This window comes from Halichoerus grypus, chromosome X (assembly GCF_964656455.1).
Source record: "Halichoerus grypus chromosome X, mHalGry1.hap1.1, whole genome shotgun sequence".
Lineage (NCBI taxonomy): Eukaryota > Metazoa > Chordata > Mammalia > Carnivora > Phocidae > Halichoerus > Halichoerus grypus.
Genome location: NC_135727.1, coordinates 45,225,528 through 45,246,165, shown reverse-complemented (window position 1 = coordinate 45,246,165; position 20,638 = coordinate 45,225,528). Strand labels below are relative to the sequence as shown.

The 20,638-nt window shown below is 37.5% G+C and overlaps 1 long non-coding RNA gene across 8 annotated transcripts in view; it reads left to right on the top strand.

Annotated features, from left to right (window-relative positions):
* LOC118525249 (uncharacterized) overlaps positions 1–20,638 on the top strand; it is a 98,794-nt gene that overhangs the window by 55,768 nt on the left and 22,388 nt on the right. The window lies entirely within an intron of this gene.

The window sequence follows — 20,638 nt, the reverse complement described above, 5'->3', positions numbered from 1 at the left end:
CTATTATTCTCTTGCATGTTTTATCTATGTTTGCCTGGCTATAGTCTATGTGTGGGTTTGTGTGTGGATTTTGAACATTCTTTTAATTGTTTGAAGGTATTTCAGGAGACATTTTCACAATGTATGATTTTCATGCTACTTCTGGAATTTAGAAATTTATTCCAATCCCCTTCCATAAGATGAGCCTCCACTGCACTCATGCTTTTTAAGGCAATAAGAGTGTATTTATTGAAACTGCTCCCTGAGATACATGGAAACCCATTTCCTCAGAAAGTGGCTTGGTGATTGTGCAGTTGGAACAAGGAATATTATTCATTTTGAGAAGTTTTCTCAAAAAAGTTGTCCTAAAGTACTTTCTTCTGCTACAGGGATAGCCTTGCAAGGAAGCCACTTTTCCTGAATACATGTATACAGGACTCTTTCATCAGACAACAGATAAATACTCAGTGTAGTTCTTGACCTTTCTGACTGTCCCTGTGCAGCATTGCTGGGTGGAAAAGTCTGTTCAATTCTTGGGTTTGTTAATAGGGAGACCACCTGCCTTATAATGAATCTAAGCCACATTCTCCAATATCTCCTTTATGAGGAATAAAGCCGATGCATTTTCCTTCTTATTTTTTTGTACTGTATTTTAGTTGGCTCAGGGCCCAGATGTGGAGAAGGGTGTACTTTGGGGTCCCTTAAAGGTCAAAGCTTTATGAAGCAAGAACATAGGAATAGTTTGAGAGCCAGAAAGACATAGAATAAGAGAAGAGCTGTGGACCCACCCCTGAGGAAGAGGCAGAGGAAAACACGTGCTCCATAAGGGCAGTTTGCTACAAGAAGTTTGAAGAGAGAGGCCTGGGCTGTGCAACCCATTTGTCCTTCCAATCTCACTAATCAGATAAGTGATTCTCTAGGTAGAGGAAGGAGTGTTTAGAGAGGTTAGATGGGTTTGGTCATGGATGTGCCTACCTGGAAGAAAATATTGGGAATGGAGGACAAGAATTCCCCAGGATAAAACCAATGTATGGTTCAACTGACTAAGTTTCTGCCTACTAACTAACTGACTAGTAGTTTAGGCCTGCTTTCCTGAAATACTCTGAGACTTCTTGCATGACATTTTCTGTGTATGTATCTAGATGTTTCAGTCACATGATTATAGACAGTGTCTTTGTTTTCTGCCACACATGGCTAACTTCTTAGCATGGCCTTGATTTCATATGTTCATCCTCCAAGGGCTAGCTCACCTCCAAGAACCCTACTATACCTCCCTGGATCTCAGTGTACTTGTTTCCAAAAACCAAGTTCTGCTACCCATTGATGGAAAAGCCAATACTCAAGAGATGAGTTTTGATTGGAAAGGATATGAACTTAATTCAGAAGGCCGGCTGCCTGGGGAGAAGGTGGACTCTTGTACAAAGGCCAACTCTGAGATTTCTGCCTGGACCAAGGATTTTTTAAAGTGGTTTAGGGCAGTTAATCAATAAGGGCAGTACAGTGGTCCATAACATTTCTTGATTATGTGCAGACTCAATGGTGCCAGCTACAGACGTTATCTCTGTGCTAGGAGGTTGTGCTAGGGGGCCTGGTCCCTTAGTGCCCGGTGGTTGTGCAACAGGGTTTGGTTCCTGTTTCCTAATGTACAGGAGTGGTCTGTTCAAGAATGCATGATGTATAGATACGTGAAGGAAGGTTAATCAATTCACATGTGCTAAAGGTAGTTGCTAAAGTTTAAAGACTACTAGGTGAGCTGGAGGCACTGAGGAAGCTTCATGCCGTTAATACTCCCCTTAATACTGTCTCTTTAAGGCAAAGAAAATTTCTGACCACAGGGACATTCTTTGTTCCATCAACAAGGGCAGAATTCTGTCAATTACCAGGTTTCAGTCTAGAGCCTCTAATTACTATCTATGCTTTCTCATATGGTGGCCTGAAGAGCAAAGGTGTTTTGCTTTTAGGGGAAAGGAAGGGGTTGGATGAGTATGCACAGGCATTTCAGGTGTTGGAGGAACACCTTAAGCATCTGGGTTGCCGTAGAAACACTATGTCAATTGGGGTTTGTAACAATTTTTTATAGAGACATAGGTGCCTTGGTGGAGATTGCAGGGTCCTGCTTTCAGGTGTTTGGGATTCATTTGAGGGTGTGGTTCCCTGTGGTGGGGGCTGAACCGTTCTGGGGTGTGAGAAGACAAAGAGTCCAGATCCAGGTCACCTCTTTCCTGCTTTGGGGTTCAGTGCACCACCTGTTTCATAGGTAAAGCAATTGGGGTCCTGCCCAGCCCCGGTGAGTATGGGTCCTGCCCCAGGAGTATCCTGTAGCTGCTTTTTTCTAGAGGCAACTGCTCAGGAGGTAAGACAAGCAATGACTCTGAGCCCCAGCTTCCCCCTCTGTAATATGGGGATGAGAATGTTTTGCCCACAGGATCTCTGGGAACATTCAGTAATACACATGAGCAAGTCCATGAACCTGTGGTTACTGTGGGATCATGAATGTCTGTATGAATTCAGGCTACTTACTCCTTTTCCATGTTGCTGGTAGGGGATAAACAAGGACAGGAGAAGAAAAAGCCCTGTGAGACAGGAGGAGAAAAAGCCCTGTGAGAAGTCCATTATAATGTGTCGTTATAACCAGACCACAATTGTGTCACTGTCATTGTTATTAACCTAGTGCTTAGCATGGTTCTGGGCACATATACACAAGGAAAGCATAGTGATAGGTGGATCTGTCTCTTATAGATGAGCTCATATCATGTGTCTGAAGGAGGCAGGTTCTGAGGATCTGTGTCCTGATAGCTGCTGAAGCTTCTACTCCAGATTCAAGGGCAGCAGTCCTCAATAGACCCCATTACTTCACATTCTTGGTGGGATATGAACCCTGGATCAAGTGGGTTCATTGATATGAAGAATATCATGTAGTATAATAGCTCCTGTAAGGGTCACAAACTAACTTAAAGAAGCTGCTCTGATCTCATCATGGGAGAAGAGGTTTAGCGGTGGAATTTCATTCCATCAGCAACTTCATGCTGTGTAGTAGCCCTTGTGCCCCATCTTAGAAATACCTATTTTTTGCTGAAAACAATAAATTGTCTAGATGGTGCAGGAAGTTGGTCTTAATATGCATTCGCAGTAAATATATACCTAAATTGTTCTCACAGTGTAAATAATAATCTGCAGTTCCCTTGTATCTCATAGATGAGTGTGGATGTGCAGTTGTTAGATCATCCTAGCAATTTGGCATTGTAACATAGATTCTTCTCCAGTGCAGTTTTTGCCATATATAATATGACGTATATATAAATGTAGATATACGTTTTTAAAAGAGCCAGATAATTTCCCAAATGTTAGTTTGAAATGTCAGTGACTAGAATTTAATATATTTTTGAATTGAAATGTAGTTGACAAACAATGCTACATTAGTTTCAAGTGTACAACAGAGTTTCTACAAGTCTGTAAGTTATGCTATGCTTACCATAAGTATAGCTACCATCTGTCACCATACAGCCCTATTATAATACCATTGACTCTATTCCCTATGCTCTACCTTTCATCTTCATGACTTATTCCATCAACAGAAGCCTGTACTTCCCACATCTCTTTAAAATTTAATATTTTAAAAAATATTTATTACCTTAGAATTTGCCCTACTACAATGATACTCAACCTCTTTCCAAAAATTAACCAGTTCTCTTAAATATAATTATTATTTTCCTAATATATATTGTTTCAGTACTTCAGAAGGAAGTGGACACCAACTTTCTCTAAAAATTGGGATAAATTTCATGGCAAATGATGTTTCTTCTTTGGTTTATGTAGTGTGGACCAATTTGATTGGATATAGTGTGGCTCTGTTAATAGTATAAGAACATAATTGTGGGAGGGGCACCTGGGTGGCTCAGTTGTTAAGCGTCTGCCTTCGGCTCAGGTCATGATCCCAGGGTCCTGGGATCGAGACCCGCATCGGGCTTCCTGCTCAGTGGGAAGCCTGCTTCTCCCTCTCCCACTCCCCCTGCTTGTGTTCCCTCTCTCGCTGTGTCTCTGTCTGTCAAATAAATAAATAAAATCTTAAAAAATAAAAAATAAAAAAAAAAGAACATAATTGTGGGAAGTTTTCACACAATTCATTTAAATGCATCAAAGAATTAGGAATATATAAATATATGTCAAATACTTTATGAGGTATGCTTGACATGCAATGCACTACATATATTTAATAAGTATATGCTTTAATCAGTTTATATATATATGTACTTATGAATTTAGTACTACTGTCAAGATAATGAACATATCAGTCACCTCAAAAAACTTCTTCAACCCCTTTGTAATGCTGCCATCTGCCTCTCTCCAATGTCCCTGTCTATGTCTCCCTACCTCCTTCCTAGGCAACCACTGATCTTTTGTCACTATGGATAAGTTTTCCTTTCTTATAATTTTATGTGAATGGAATCCTACAATGTGTTCTTTTTTGTCAGTCTTCTTTTGTTCAACCTAATTATGTCTAGATTTATGCATTTGTTACATGTAAGAATATTTACTTTTTTCCTTTTTTTAAAGATTTTATTTATTTATTTATTTATTTATTTAGACAGAGTGAGCAGAGGTAGGGGAAGAGGGAGAAGGAGAGAATCTCAAGCAGACTCCCCACTTAGCACAGTGATCATAACCTGAGCCGAAATCAAGAGTTGGATGCTTAACCGACTGACCTACCCAGTCACCTCAATTTCCTTCTTTTTTTTATCATTGATTTATATTCCATTATGTGGATATACCACAATTTGGTGTTTCCATTCACCTAGTCATGCATATTTGGGTTATTTCCAATTTGGGGCTCTCATAAATAAAGTTGCTATGAACATTTAGGTGTAAGTTTTTGCTTGGACATATGGTTTCTTTCTTTAATACTTAGGTGTATTTACTCAGAGGAGTTATAAAATTAACATTGTAAGAAAGTGCTTAGCCTTTTTCCCGTGTGGTTGCACCATTTTTTGTTGCCACCAACAGTGAGTATATGAGAGTTCCATTCTCCACAACCCTGCCAGGACTTGGTATGGTCAGTGTTTTATTTTAGCCATTCTCAGAGGAGGAGTAGGATTACATTTCTTAAATGACTAATGATATTCAGCATCTTTTCATGTAATTGTTTGACATGTGCATATCTATTTTGGTGTATCTTTTCAAATATGTTGACTACTTTTTTATTGGAGTGTCTGTTTTCTTCTTATTTTCCTTTGTGAGATTTTAAATTCTGGGTACAATTCCTTTATCAGGTATGTGATTTACAAATATTTTCTCCTGGTCAGTGGCTTATCTTAATTCTCTAAACATTGTCTTTAAAGACAAAAGTGTTTAGTTTGAGGGAGTTTAGTTTTTTAATTTGTTCATTCATGGTTTTGATTTTGCCTTTGATGTCATATCTAGGAAATCTTCAGCTAATGTAGGATCACAGGATTGTTTCCTTTGTTGTTCTCCACAAGTTTTATACTTTTAACTTTTATAATTAGGTCTTTGATTTATTTTGATTTGATTTTTGCATATGGTGCAATAAAGGATTACAGTTGATGTTTGTATATATATAGACCCACTTGTCCCAGCACCATTTGTTGAAAAGATTATTTTTTCTCCATTGAATTGCCTTTATAGCTTTGTCAAAACCTCTTGTCCATATATGTGTGGGTCTATTTGTGGACTCTTCATGTTGTTCCTTTTATATACAGTTCCACCTTCATCCCAATACCACACTGTCTGGATTACTATGGATTTATAATGAGTCTTGAAATAAGGTAGTGCTTATCCTCCAACTTTATTCCTCTTTTTCAAAGTTATTTTCATAATCTAGGTCTTTTGAATTTTCACATGACTTTTAGAATAGGACTGTCAGTTACTTTTAAAGAATTTGTGCTAGGATTTTTACAGTGATTGCATTGAATCCACAGATCAGTTTGGGGAGAATAAATGTCTTAACAATACTGAGTCTTCTGACCCCTGAATACAGTATGTTTCTCTATTTATTTAGGCCTTGTTTAATTTCTCACAGTAACATTTTGCAGCGTTCAGAGCATAGGCCTTGCACACCTGTGGACTTAGGTATGCAACATAGATTATCTCTATATAGTTCATACTTTTTGTTGCTGTTGTCAATGGCTGTATTTTTACTACAATTTTTACTGAACTGTCAGTAGCCAAATGTTATTAGGGATTGTTTTTTGGTGAAAGCACAAGTTACTCTAGGACAGAATGCTCATGACAGAAAGCACAAGTTACTTTAGGACAGACCTAAAGCTTCTTAACACCTGTATTAGTCAGGGTTCTCCAAAGGAACAGAACCAATAGGATGTTGATATGTGGATAGAGAATTATTTTAAGGAATGGACTCATGAGAGTGTGGAGCCTTGGCAAAATCTAATGGGAGAGGCCACTTGGTTGGAGACTCAGGAAAGTTACAGTTGGGAGTGTGAAGGTAGTCTTCCTGAGTACTATGAGATACTGATGTTGTAGTGAAGTCAAAGGCAGTCTCCTGGACGAACTCCTCACTAAGGGGAAATGGCCCCTCTGGTCTATTTGTGTCTTCACGTGATTAGATGTGGCCCACCAACCCTAAGGAGGGCTAATTGCTTTACTCAAGATCTACCTATTGTAATGTACATATCATTCAAAAACACTCTCACAGGAGCATCCAGAATAATGTTTGATCAAATATCTGGGCACTGTGTCCCTGCCAAGTAGAAACATCATCACAATATTCATTTGCCTAGATTTCCATATTATCTTTTAGATGTGATTGGCAATGTATTGATCCTAGGAAGTAAAATGTTCCACAGAACATTCTACAGGTTGTCTTCAGAAAATCAGTCACCAAAATGAAATAGTTTAGTAGCTTTCAATTTTTTTGTGTGTGATTAGAATTTAATTGTGAAATTTTCTTTTATTCCCAAACAAATCCACCCACCTTGATGAATTCCTGGGTTCAGAGTAGTGCTTAATTTTGTAAGTTTCATGTGAGCTGGAGCCTCCCAGAATAAAAAGGAGGATGTATGACCTGGCACGTGTGCAACAAGGATCATTCTTGTTTGAGCTAGGATCCCCTTTATGTTTGAATCTAGAGAAAATATGAGGACTGTGTGCAGGGTAACTTACCTGCAATAGTTATTATAAAAACTAATTTAAATTTTCCTTCTAGTGACTCCAGTAAGGGGGAGAGAAAGGGGAAAAACCGAAGCCAGTGATAATGTACAAAACTTAGCAAAATTTCAGTTTGTGGAAAAAGTATTGTCAATTATTCATAATTATATGCAGTCAACCTTACTTCTAACTACAGTAAACTCTTGTTTTATTGAGATCCAAATTCCCTGCATATTACCTTTAATTTTTTGTTGGTGTTTTTATAACTTCTTTACCCAAATAATGCATTTTCATTATTGAAAGTATAGCAACTATGGGTGAGCAAAGTGAAGCTCCCTGTATTGTTCATTTTGAACCTACAGAATGACATACAGAGCAATATGTCAAAACCTTATTCAAATAAGCTGTCTTCAGAGTGAATACCCAGAGTCAGCACGGACTTAGCAAAACTTCTATGTTGCTTAATACTGTCAAGTGACAATCAGTGACCCTGAGACACTCCCAGGTTCTCAAGTGCCTTTGGGATCATGAAAGACAGGTTAAATAATGTGAAGTCTTGATCTGGTGTTCAGAATATATCAAAGTTATTGACAAATCAATGGTGCTGTACTATATATAGATACTCAATTGAAGAAAAGACCTGTTTTCTGGATAAGAGAGTGTTTACATATCTATGTGACAAGGGAGAGAGGACAGTTGCTGGCAGACACATAGTTAAAGGTTGCCCGGGAATATGAACTGTAGGAGTGAGGATTACATTGCCAGGTATTACAGTGTTCCATGAGCCTATAATTTTATAAATTTTGGATAGAGTGGATGACATACATATAAAGGGAGTTCTATGGAAAGCTCATGAGCAGACCCACACATATAACATTATTTCATATGGTACAGGTATGACATTTCCAATCAGATGCATTGATCAAGAATAAGAGTTGGTCAGCTGGTAAAGGGTTTGTCAAAAGGCGAAGTTAAATCATATCTTAACGCTTGTCACTTAAGAAGGCTTCATCTACTTGTTAGTACTTGATAAAAGCTAAGATAAAAGCAAAATCAAAACCAACAAAAATACAGGATCTAATCTGCACATATGGCATGATAATAGTTACATGAATTGTGTATGTAATGCATATATAGTACATGTGCAGACATCCGTTAGCAAAAAAATGAAAGTGTACAATGTTAATTTTGATGATTGTGAGATTCCTGAATATTGAATTTTTTCTCAAAGTGTAGTTGACACATGATGTTAAATTAGTTTAAGGTATACAGAATGGTGATGGCACAAAGGTATACATTATGCTATGCTCACCACAAGTGCAGCTATCATCTGTCACCATAGAACACTATTATAATACCATCCATTGTAATCCCTATGCTGTACCTTTCATCTCTGTGACTTAATCATTCCATAACTAAAAGTCTGTATCTCCCACTCCCCTTTACTCATTTTGCCCTTCCCCCAGCCCCTCTCTGGCAACCATCAGTTTGTTCTCTGTATTTATAGGTTTGTTGTAATTTTTTGTTTGTTTTTTTAGATTCCACTTATAAGTTAAATTATATGGTATTTGTCTTTCTCTCTTTGACTTATTTCACTTAACATAACACCACCTTGGTCCATCCATATTGTCGCAAAAGATATCATTCTTTTCTTATTGCTGAATAATACTCCATTTTTTATATATATCACATCTTCCTTATCCAGTCACCTATGGATTATCACTTGGGTTGCTTCCATACCTTGGCTATTGTAAATGATGCTGAAATAAACGTAGAGCTGCATATATATTTTTGAATTAGTGTTTTCAATTTCTTTGGGTAAGTACTCCCTAGCTGAATTACTGGATCATATGGTATTTCTATTTTTAATTTTTTGAGCAACATCTGTATTGTTTTCCACAGTGGCTGCACCAATTTACATTCTTACCAACAGGGCACGAGGGTTCCCTTTTCTCTACATCCTTGCCAACACTTGTTACTTCTTGTATTTTTTATTGTAACCATTCTGACAGGTGAAAGGTGATATCTCATTGTGGTTTTGATTTGCATTTTCCTGATGATTAGTGACACTGAGCATCTTTTCATGTGTTGGTTGGCCATCTGTATATCTTCTTTGGAAAAATGTTTAGTCAAGTCCTCTGCCCATTTTAATCAGATTATTTATTTTGTTTTGTTTTGTTTTTGGTGTTGAGTTATAGAAGTTCTTCATATATTTTGGATATTAACCCCTTATCAGATAAATCATTTGCAAATATCTTCTTCCATTCAATAGGTTGCTTTTTCTTTTTATTGATGGTTTCCTTGGCTGTGCAAAAGCTTTTTATTTTGGTGTAGGCCCAATAGTTTATTTTTGCATTTGTTTCCCTTGACTGTGGAGGCATATCTAAAAATATGCTGCTAAAGGCCAATATCAAAGATATTATGCATATTTTTTTTCCTAAGGGCATTATGGTTCCATGTCTTACATTTAGGTCTTTCATCTATTTTGAGTTAATTTTTGTGTATGGTATAACAAAGTAGTCCAGTTTCATTCTTTTGCTTGTAGTTGTCCAGTATTTTCAGCACCATTTATTGAAGAGATTATCTTTTCCCCATTGTATATTCTTGCCTCCATTGGCATATGTAAGCATGAGTTTATTTCTGGACCCTCTGTTCTGTTCCGTTGATCTATGTGTCTGTTTTTGTGTAAGTATCATACATTTTTGGTTACTGTAGCTTTATACTTTATCTTGAAATCTGGGATTGTGATAACTCCAGCTTTGTTCTTTCTCAAGATTACTTTGGTTATTCAGGGTCTTCTGTGGTTCCATACAAATTTTAGGATTATTTGTTCTAGTTCTGTGAAAAATGCTGTTGGCATTTTGATAGGGATTGCATTGAATCTGTAGATTGCTTTGAGTAGTATGGACATTTTAACAATATTAATTCTTCCAATCCATGAGCATGGAATATCTTTCCAATTATTTGTGTTGTCTTCAATTTCTTTCAACAATGTTTTATATTTTTCAGAGTATAGTCTTTTATTTCCTTGGTTAAGTTTATTCCCAGGTATTTCATTCTTTTTGGTGCAATTGTAAATAGGATTGTTTTCTTAATTTCACTTTCTGCTATGTTATTAGTGTATAGAAACACAACCAATTTCTGTGTATTAATTTTGTATCCTGCAACTTTACTGAATTCATTTATTTCTTCTAATAGTTTTTTTGATGGTATCTTTAGAGATTTCTATTTATAGTATTGTGCCATCTGCAAATAGTGACATTTAAATTTCTGCCTTACCAATTTGGATGCCTTTTATTTCTCTTCCTTCTCTGACTGGTGTGGCTAGGATTTCCAGTACTATGTTGAATAAAAGTGGTAGGAATGCACATCCTTGTCTTGTTCCTCATCTTAGAGAAGAAGCTCTCATTTTTTTCCCCATTGAATATGATGTCAGCTGTCTGTTTTTCATATATGACCTTTATTATGTTGAAGTGTGTTCCCTCTAAACCCACTGAGTGTTGATATTTTTGCCTCTGCACTTGGCTCCATGTTAAACATTTGTTAATATGAGTATGGATTATATTTATGATTAAAAACATTATCCCCTAAAACTCTGCTACTTATGAAATATTTCAGTTAAAAAATATTGTGAGCCATGAAATTAATCCAGGTAGGAAAATCTTAACACTTGTTTCCTTTTCTCCTTAGGATAATCAGTATCCAGAATGACATGATTATCATTTCCATGCATTCCTTTCTTACTTTATTCTGAATGAGAGCTTCCCTAAACAAAACATAGGGAATAAAACAAATCATGTTTTATATGATTTCACTACTTACAGATGCACACAAACACATTTACACATAAACATAGTAGATGTTCTCATCCTTCAACTTGCTAATTTAGCAAAATGTATGCATACATACATTCATATATATGTATTATAAATAATATATGTGTGTGTATAATTTATATATATATAGTGTACATATATATGATGTGTATATGTGTAGAGTGTATATATACACATACACAGAAAACCCAATCCATAATCTCAAGGGAGTGTTGGGAAGAGTTCAAGGGTAAACCTCCCTCCAGTTCCAGAAGGCTATTGGGTGCGTCACATACAATGCTAATTTTTGCTTCCTTTCCATCCTAACTGCTCTGAGTTTTAACAGGGATTTTGTTTCTTAACCCATTTATTTCTTCTTTACCTTTAACTATTCTTTCCTTCTCATTCTTATAGTTTTGGTTGTGATTCTTTATCATGCTTTTTTCTATTAAGTTTTTAATTTTAATTCCAGTGTAATCAGCATGCAGTATGATATTAGTTTCAGGTGTACAATATAGTGATTCAACAATTCTATATATTATTCAGTGCTCATCATGATAAGTGTACTCTTAATCACCTTTCACCTATTTCACCCATCCCCCCACTCACCTCGCCTCTGGTAACCATTAGTTTGTTTTCTATAGTTGAGTCTATTTTTTGGTTTGCCTCTTTTTTCCTTTGTTCGTTTTTTTTGTTTCTTAAATTCCACATATGAGTGTAATCATATGGTATTTGTCTTTCTCTACTGACTTATTTCACTTAGCATTATGCCCTCTAGGTCCATCCATGTTGTTGCTAATGGGAAGATCTCATTCTTTTCTATGGCAGAGTAATATTCCATTGTGTGTGTGTGGGGGGGGAGTATAGATGCAATATCTTCTTATCCATTCATCTATCAATGGACGTTTGGGTTGATTCCATATCTTGGCTATTGCAAATAATGCTGCAGTAAGAATAGGGGTGAATATATCCCTTTGAATTAGTGCTTTTGTATTTTTTGGGTAAATACCCAGTAGTGCGATTACTGGATCATAGGATAGTTCTATTTTTACCTTTTTGAAGAATCTCCATGTTGTTTTCCATAGTGGCTGCACCAGTTTGCATTCCCACCAACAGTTCACTAGGGTTCCTTTTTGTCCATATCCTCACCAACACTTATTTCTTGTGTTTTTTTATTTTAGTCATTCTGACAGGTGTGAGGTGATATCTCACACCTGTAGTTTTGATTTTCATTTCCCTGATGGATGATATTGAGCATCTTGCGTCTGTTGTTCATCTGTATGTCTTCTTTGGAGAAATGTCTCTTCATGTCTTCTGCCTATCCTATTTGTTAATTGGATTATTTGTGTTTTTTTATGTTAAGTTGTATAAGTTTTTTTTAATATATTTTGGATACTAATGCTTATGTCATTTGCAAATATCTTCTCCCATTCTATCGGTTATCTTTTAGTTTTGTTGATTGTTTCCTTTGCAGTGCAGAAGCTTTTCATTTTGGTGTAGCCCTAATAGTTTATTTTTACTTTTGTTTCCCTTGGCTCAGAAGACACACCTAGAAAAATGTTGCTATGGCCAGTGTCAGAGAAATTACTGTCTGTGGTCTCTTCTAGGATTTTTATGGTTCCGGGTCTCATGTTTATGTCTTTAATCCATTTTGAGTTTATTTTTGTGTATGGTGTAAGACAGTGATCCAGCTTTATTATTTTGCATGTTGCTGTCCAGTTTTCCCAATACCATTTGTTGAAGAGACTGTTTCCCATTGCATATTCTTGCCTCCTTCATCGAAGAGTAATTGACTAATCATGGCTTTATTTCTGGGCTCTGTTCTCTCCAGTTGATCTGTGTTTTTGTGCCAGTACCATTCTGTTTTGATTACTTCAGTTCTGTAGTGTATCTTAAAATCTGGGATTGTGATACCTCTAGTTTTATTCTTCTTTTTCAAGACTGCTTTGTCTGTTTGGGGTCTTTTTTGATTCCATACAAATTTTTAGGATAATTTGTTTTAGTTCTGTGAGAAATGCTCTTGGTAATTTGATAGGAATTGCATTAAATGTGTACATTGCTTTTGGTCGTATGGACATTTTCACAATATTTGTTTTTCCAATGCATGACCATGGAATATCTTTCAATTTGTTTGTGTCATCTTCAACTTCTTTCATCAGTGTTTTATAGTTTTCAGAGTACAGGACTCTCACTCCTTGGTTAAGTTTATTTTAGGTATTTTATTATTTTTGGTGCAATTGTAAATGGTGTTATTTTCTTAATTTCTTTTTCTTCTACTTCATTATAGTAGATATGAATGCAACAGATTTCTGTATATTGATTTTGTATCCTGCAACTTTACTGAATTCATTTATCAGTTCTAGTAGTTTTTGGTGAGTCTTTAGGGTTTTCTATATATAGTATCATGTCATCTGCAAATAGTGAAAGTTTTACTTCTTCCTTACCAATATGAATGTCTTTTATTTATTTTTATTGTCTGATTGCTGTGGCTAGGACTTCCAGTACTATGTTGAATAAAAGTGGTGAGAATAGATATCCTTGCCTTATTCCTGATCTTAGAGGAAAAGTTCTCTATTCTTCCCCATTGAGTATGATGTTAGCTGTGGGTTTTTCACATATGGTCTTTATTGTTTTGAGGTATGTTCCCTCTAAACTGCTTTGTTGAGGGTTTTTATCATGAATAAATGTTGTCCTTTGTCAAATGCTTTTTCTGCAGCTCTTGAAATGATCATGTGGTTTTTATCCTTTCTCTTACTGATGTTATGTATCACATTGATTAATTTGTAAATATTGAACTACCCTTGCATCCCAGGAATAAATCTGACTTGATCATGGTGAATGATTTTTTAAAATGTATTATTGGATTCATTTTTCTAGTATTTTGTTGAGGAGTTTTGCATCTACGTTCATCAGAGATATTGGCCTGTAGTTCTCCTTTTTTGTATCTTCATCTGCTTCTGGTATCACGGCAATGATGGCCTCATGAAATGAATTTGGAAGATTTCTTTCCTCTTCTTTTTTAGAATAGTTTGAAAAGAATATGTATTAAGCCTTCATGGGATCATCCAGATTTCTGGATTTTTCACTTAACTGGGACAATCCCTCTGTATCTATCACTTGCTTAGAATATAAAAAAACAGGGTCACATACATCTATGTAGAAGTATCTATTTCATTTTCTACAGGTTATTTTTTCTTAATGAAAAGATGTAACTTTCCGATAAAGTAACGCAAAGTTTTCTTCAAACCAGATTATGAAAGAATAGCTGTTGTGATCGAATGCTCTTTGAAAAATTCACATGTGAATAAAAAAACTGGAAGAACATATACATAATTTTATATCCTACTGATGCCTATATCTACATCTCATGTTTATTAAATGTGAATTAGATGTCTACTGTGTGCCAGAAATTGTCACTCCAATTCCATATCTGCATCCACATCTTCCCTGTCTTGATATCTAGACTGGATAACTGAAAATGTTCACAGATGGAAAGATGGATGTTAGTGGGCACCCCATGGGGTGTTTAGGTTGTCCTAAAACAGACTCCATTCGAAGCACTTTTTGACTAAGCTTAACCCTGAGTCCCAGAAACCCAGCATTTCAACAGGAAATAATTCAGTTGAAGGGGGAAGTTGTACCTTCAGAAATTGAAGCCACTTGTAAACCAGACCTCCACTGTCTTGAATAGCACTCAGAGGCTACTACCTTCTCTTGAGGAGACCTCACTCCCAGAGAGAGAGTGAAGGACAAGGTAACACTTGTGTGGTTTCAGTCTTGATTCTTTCATGGGTGCAAACTAGAAGTTTTATTTTCTCTTTAGTCCATGGCCAGGTTGTATGGTAGATTTCTTTCTTTCTTTTTTTAAAGGTTTTATTTATTTATTTGAGAAAGAGAGAGAGAGAGATTGAGAGAACGAGTGGAAGGAGGGGCAGAGGGAGAAGCAGACTCCCTGTGGAGCAGGCTGCCCCTTGTGGGACTCGATCCTAGGACCCTGGGATCATGACCTGAGCCAAAGGCAGATGCTTAACTGACTTAGCCACCCAGGTGCCCTGTGTGGTAGGTTTCAAAAATGATTTTGTGGCTGTCTTATCCTAGGAAGTTCATCTCTACCATTTAGTCCTCTGAGGGGGTCTATCTGAGGTGACATAGAGTTTCTGCTTCATTGAAGACCTTGTTTCCTGGTTGTGGGGGCCTGGACTCAGATGCACAGGAGAAAGAGGAGAGACAGTTCTCAAAGACAAGGCTGAGACCGGGACCCTGATCTCAACATCTAATTCTCCTGAGTTAGTAACATGGTTTCTGTACCTTTCTCACAAAACGGTCACCCCCTCAACTGTTCCTCTTAGGCTTGACACCCCACTATGATCCAACTTTCTCTTGTCCAGGGAAGTACAGCCAGTGAAATTCCTCTATAACCTGGTGGTAGAGGAAACTTTTCCAGCTATGACTAACAATCCATAAACAATTGGGGAGTGATATAACAAAAATTAAGCTGAATAAATTGCAAAGATCTAATTGGCTTTATTAAACGAATCATGAATCTGGCAGCATCCCATCAAACAAATAGAGGGGCATTCCTAGGAGATGTAAAAAAAAATGGAAGGTAGTTATAGAAGGAAGGTGGGGCAGGAAAGCTATTAGCAAAAGAAAAGAGTTATTTCAGGCAAGTTGGCTTTTCTATAGGGTGGAAAGCAAAGGGTCTTATACTGATTGCCTCAACTGTTGGGGGGCGGAATGGAGAGGGCCCACGTGTCGGATTAATTAGCACTGATTGAAAATTCCTGATTGACTGGTTAAGATTACATTTCTGGGGGAGGTTGAAACTGCAATTAGATTATGTTATTAAGTCCCCGTTTGGGAACATGGTCGCAGTAACACCATTTTGGTTCTGTGTTTGTTTGTTTGTTTGTTTGTTTTTTTAACAAGGGAAAGAGTGATGTATTTAATTCCATTTAAAAAATTACATGACAAAAGCAAAAAACAAGGAAAATACAATGGAAAAGTATGATTTGTAATATTTTAGACCTGCCTCCTTGAAATAACTCTGAGACTTCTTAAATGACTTGCGTGTGTGTGTGTGTGTGTTTAGATGGTTCAGTCACATGATTATAGACAATCCCTTAGTTTTCTGCCACAGATGGCTGACTAACTGCTTACCAAAGCCTTCGTTTTATATATTCACCCAGCAAGGGCCAGCTCATCTCCAAGAACCCTAGAATACCTCCCTGGGGTGTGTGTACTGATAATATGCCCCTACTGTCTCTTCAAAGCAAACAAAACTCCAGATGACAGGGACATTCTTTGCGCCATTAACCTGGGCAGAGTTCCACCAATAGCAGGGGTCCCAGTCTAGGGCATCTAATTACAATGCCTTCTCACTTGGTAGCCTGAAGAGTGAAGGTGTTTTGCTTTTGGCAAAAGACCAAGGCATGGATTGCTGAGGGGACACATTTCTGGTGTGGGGGATCCTGCCTGTGCTTCATGATTGCCATAGAAACCTAACGTCATTAAGGCCACCGTGATGACTTTTCAGTAGAGACAAAACATACCCTGGTGTGAAGATCAGGTCCCACCTTAGGTGTTTGGGACTCAGCTGAGGGCATGGGTCACCTCAGTGGCTGGGGTGTGGGGATGCAAAGCAATCCAGATCCAAGCCTGTTTCCCACTTGGGGGCTCAGTGTCCCAGCCATAATACTTGGGTGTTACAGGCTGTGTCATAGGTAAAGCAATTGGGGTCCTGCCCTGTCCCAGTGACTTTGGTCCTGCTCCAGGGTTGTTCTGGAGATGCTTTCCTCTAAAGGCATGGGTGCCCTCCTTAAGGCACTGGGTGTTATATGCAACTAATGAATCATTGAATACTACAGCAAAAAACCTATGATGTACTATATGTCGGCTAACTGAACATAATGAAAAAAAAAAAGTTAAAAAAATAAAGGCATGGGCACAGTAGGTAAAAGAGGTAAGGACTCTGAGCCCCAGCTTCCCCCTCTGTCAAATGGGGATGACAAAGCTTTACCCACAGGATTGCTGAGAACAGTCAGTGATACACATGAGCAAGCCCATGGCCCTGTGGTTACTGGAGGATCATGAATGCCTGTATGAATTCAGGCCATTTCTTATTCCTTCAAAACTTTGTAGGGGATAGAGTAGGAAAGGAGAAGAAAAGGTCCTGGTAAGAAGCCCATTATAATAACATGTGGTTGTTATGATCAGGGCCCAATTGTATCAGTGTCATTGTCCTTCCCCAGTGCCTAGCATGGTGCTGGGCACATAGTTATACCAGTAAAGCATAGTAATTGCTGGATTGATCCCTCCGCCACTCTTCTGGTCAGTGGTCCATCTAATATCAGGTGCCTGAAGGAGGCAGGTCCTGAAGATCTGTATCCTGATGGCTGCTGAAGCTTCTACTCCAGATTCAAGGGCAGCAGTCCTCAGAAGACCCCATCACTTCAAATCCTTAATGGGAAATGACATCTGACACAAGGGTATTCAAAGATCTGAATAAAAGCATATTGTGGAATAGCTCCTGTGAAGTTCACAAACTAGCCTAAAAGTAGAGAAGCTACTTTGATCTCATCATGGGAGAAGAGGTTTAACAGGTGGAATTTTAGTCCATCAGCAGCTACACTGCTGTGTAGTAGCCCTTGAGGCCCCTATTAGGGATTCCTTTTTGCTGAAAAGCAATTAATTGTCCAGTTGTAGAAGGAAATTGGTCTTTAATATGCATTTGCAATGAATAACCTAAATTGTTCTTTCCATATAAATAATAATTGGCAAATCACATGTATCTCCTAGAAGGGTGTTGAAATTTACAGTTTTTAGATCTTCCTAGCAATTTGACATGGTAATATAGATTCTTCCCTAGTGCTCATGGTTTTCCCCCAATTTATAAAAAGATTCTTTAAAGAGTCAGAACAGGGGCGCCTGGGTGGCTCAGTCATTAAGCATCTGCCTTCGGCTCGGGTCATGATCCCAGGTCCTGGGATCGAGCCCTGCATCGGGCTCCCTGCTCGGCGGGAGGCCTGCTTCGCCCTCTCCCACTCCCCCTGCTTGTGTTCCCTCTCTCACTGTGTCTCTCTCTGTCAAACAAATAAATAAAATCTTAAAAATAAATAAATAAATAAAAATAAAGAGTCAGAACATTTCCATGTGTTAGTTTAAGATTTCAATGACTAGATTTTAATATTTTATTTTATTTTATTTTTTTAAAGTTTTTGTTTATGTATTAGAGAGAGAGCACAAGCGGGCAGAGGGGCAGAGGGGGAGAGAGAAACAGACTCACTGCTAAGCAGGGAGCCTGACGCCGGGCTCAATCCCAGGACCCTGGGATCATGACCTGAGCCGAAGGCAGACACTTAACCGACTGAGCCACCCAAGCGCCCCAATATTTTATTTTTTTTGTTAAAGATTTATTTATTTATTTTAGAGAGAGAGCGCTAGTGGGGAGAGGGGCAGAGGGAGAGAATCTTCAAGGAGACTCCCTGCTGAGCGCAAAACCCAACTCAGGGCTCAATCTCGTGACCCATGAAATCATGACCTGAACCAAAACCAAGAATTGGACACTCAACTGACTGAGCCACCCAGGCATCCCTAGATTTTAATATTTTAAAAAATATTTATTACAGTAGAGTTTGGCCTATTCCTCTCTCAATAATCTGAGCAGTTACTTATAAATATCATAATTATTCCTAATACATAATATTTTATTTCCGTACTTCAGAAGGAAATAGACATCAACTTTCTCTAAATACTTGGATAAATTTCATTGCTAATGATTGTTTCTATTTTGGTTATATGTAGTATGGACCAATTTGATAAGAGATAGTGTGAATCTGTTAATACTATAAGAATAGGGGCTCCTGAGTGGCTCAATCGGTTAAGAGTCTGCCTTTGGCTCAGGTCATGATCCTAGTGTCCTGGAATCGATCCCTGTGTCGGGCTCCCTGCTCAGCACAGAGCCTGCTTCTCCCTCTCCCTCTGCTGCTCCCCCTGCTTGTGCTCTTTCTCTGTGTCAAATAAATAATAAAATCTTTTAAAAAATATTATAAGAACATAATCATGGGAATTTTTCACCTAATGGAATTGTATCGAAAAATTATGAATATGTAAATATATGTCAAATATTTCCTTAAAGTTTGGTTGACATACAATACACTGTACATATTTAAAGTATAATCTCTAATAAGTTTTTATATCTATATGCACTTGTGAATCCAATACTACAGTCAAGATAAGGAACATATTCATCACTTCAGAAAGTTTCTTTGTACCCCTTTGTAATGCCCCCATCTACCTCTCTAGCCTCCCTCTCTACATCACCCTACCCCATTTTTGGGTGACCACTGATCTTCTGTTACTATGATTTTTTCCAATAATTTTATGTGAATGGACTCATACAATGTGTATTTTTTTTGTCATTCCTCTTTCTGTCAAGCTATTTCCACATTTGTCCATGTGTTGCGTATATGAATATTTTTTCTTTTTTATTGTTGGCCAACATTCCATTATGTGGGTATACCACAATTTGATCTATTCACTCACCTGGTAATGGATATTATTTTTTTTCCAATTTGCAGTTCTTATTAAAAAAAAAGGTGCAATGAACGTTTGCGTATAATCTTTGCTTGAACATATGCTTTCTTTCTCTTGGGTAGATACATCTGGAGTGTAGCAGCTGGATCATATATGGCAGGTGTAGGATCAGCATTGAAATAAACTGACAAAATGTTTTTCAAAGTGTTGGCACTATTTTTCATTGCCACCAGCTACGTATGCAAGTTCCATCCTCCACAACCATGTAGGACTTGGTATGGTCAGTTTGTTTATTTTAGCCATTCACAGAGGGGTGTAGTGAGATTACATTTCCCTAATGACTAGCAATATTCAGCATCATTTCATGTCCTTATTTGAAATTTGTATATTTATTTTGATTATGTATTTTATCAAATATGTTTTTCCATTTATTTATTTATTTATTTTCCCCCACCTACCTCAGCAACCCTCTGTTTCCTATAGTTAAGAGTCTCTCATGGGTTTTCTCCCTCTCTGATGACTTCCCATTCAGTTTTCCCTCCCTTCCCCTATGATCCTCTTCACTGTTTCTTATATTCCACATATGAGTGTAACTGTATGATAATTGTCTTTCTCTGATTGACTTATTTCACTCAGCATAATATCCTCCAGTTCCATCCATGTCAATGTAAATGCTAGGTATTCATCCTTTCTGATGGCTAGGTAATATTCCATTGTATATATATACTAACTCTTCTTTAACCGTTCATCTGTTGATGGACATCTTGGCTCTTTCCACAGTTTGTCTATTGTGGACATTGTTGCTATAAACATTGGGGTGCAGGTGCCCCTTCAGATCACTACATTTGTGTCTTTGGGGTAAATACCTAGTATGCAATTGCTGGGTCATAGGGTAGCTCTACTTTTTAGCTTTTTAAGGAACCCTCCATACTGTTTTCCAGAGTAGGCTGTACCAGCTTGCATTCCCACCAACAGTGTAAGAGGGTTCCCCTTTCTCCACATCCTTGCCAATATTTGTTGTTTCCTGTCTTGTTAATTTTAGTCATTCTGACTGGTGTGAGGTGGTATCTCATTGTGGTTATGATTTGTATTTCCCTGATGCCAAGTGATGTGGAGCATTTTTTCATTTGTCTGTTGGCCATTCGTATGTCTTCTTTTTTTTTTAAGATTTTATTTATTTAGGGGCACCT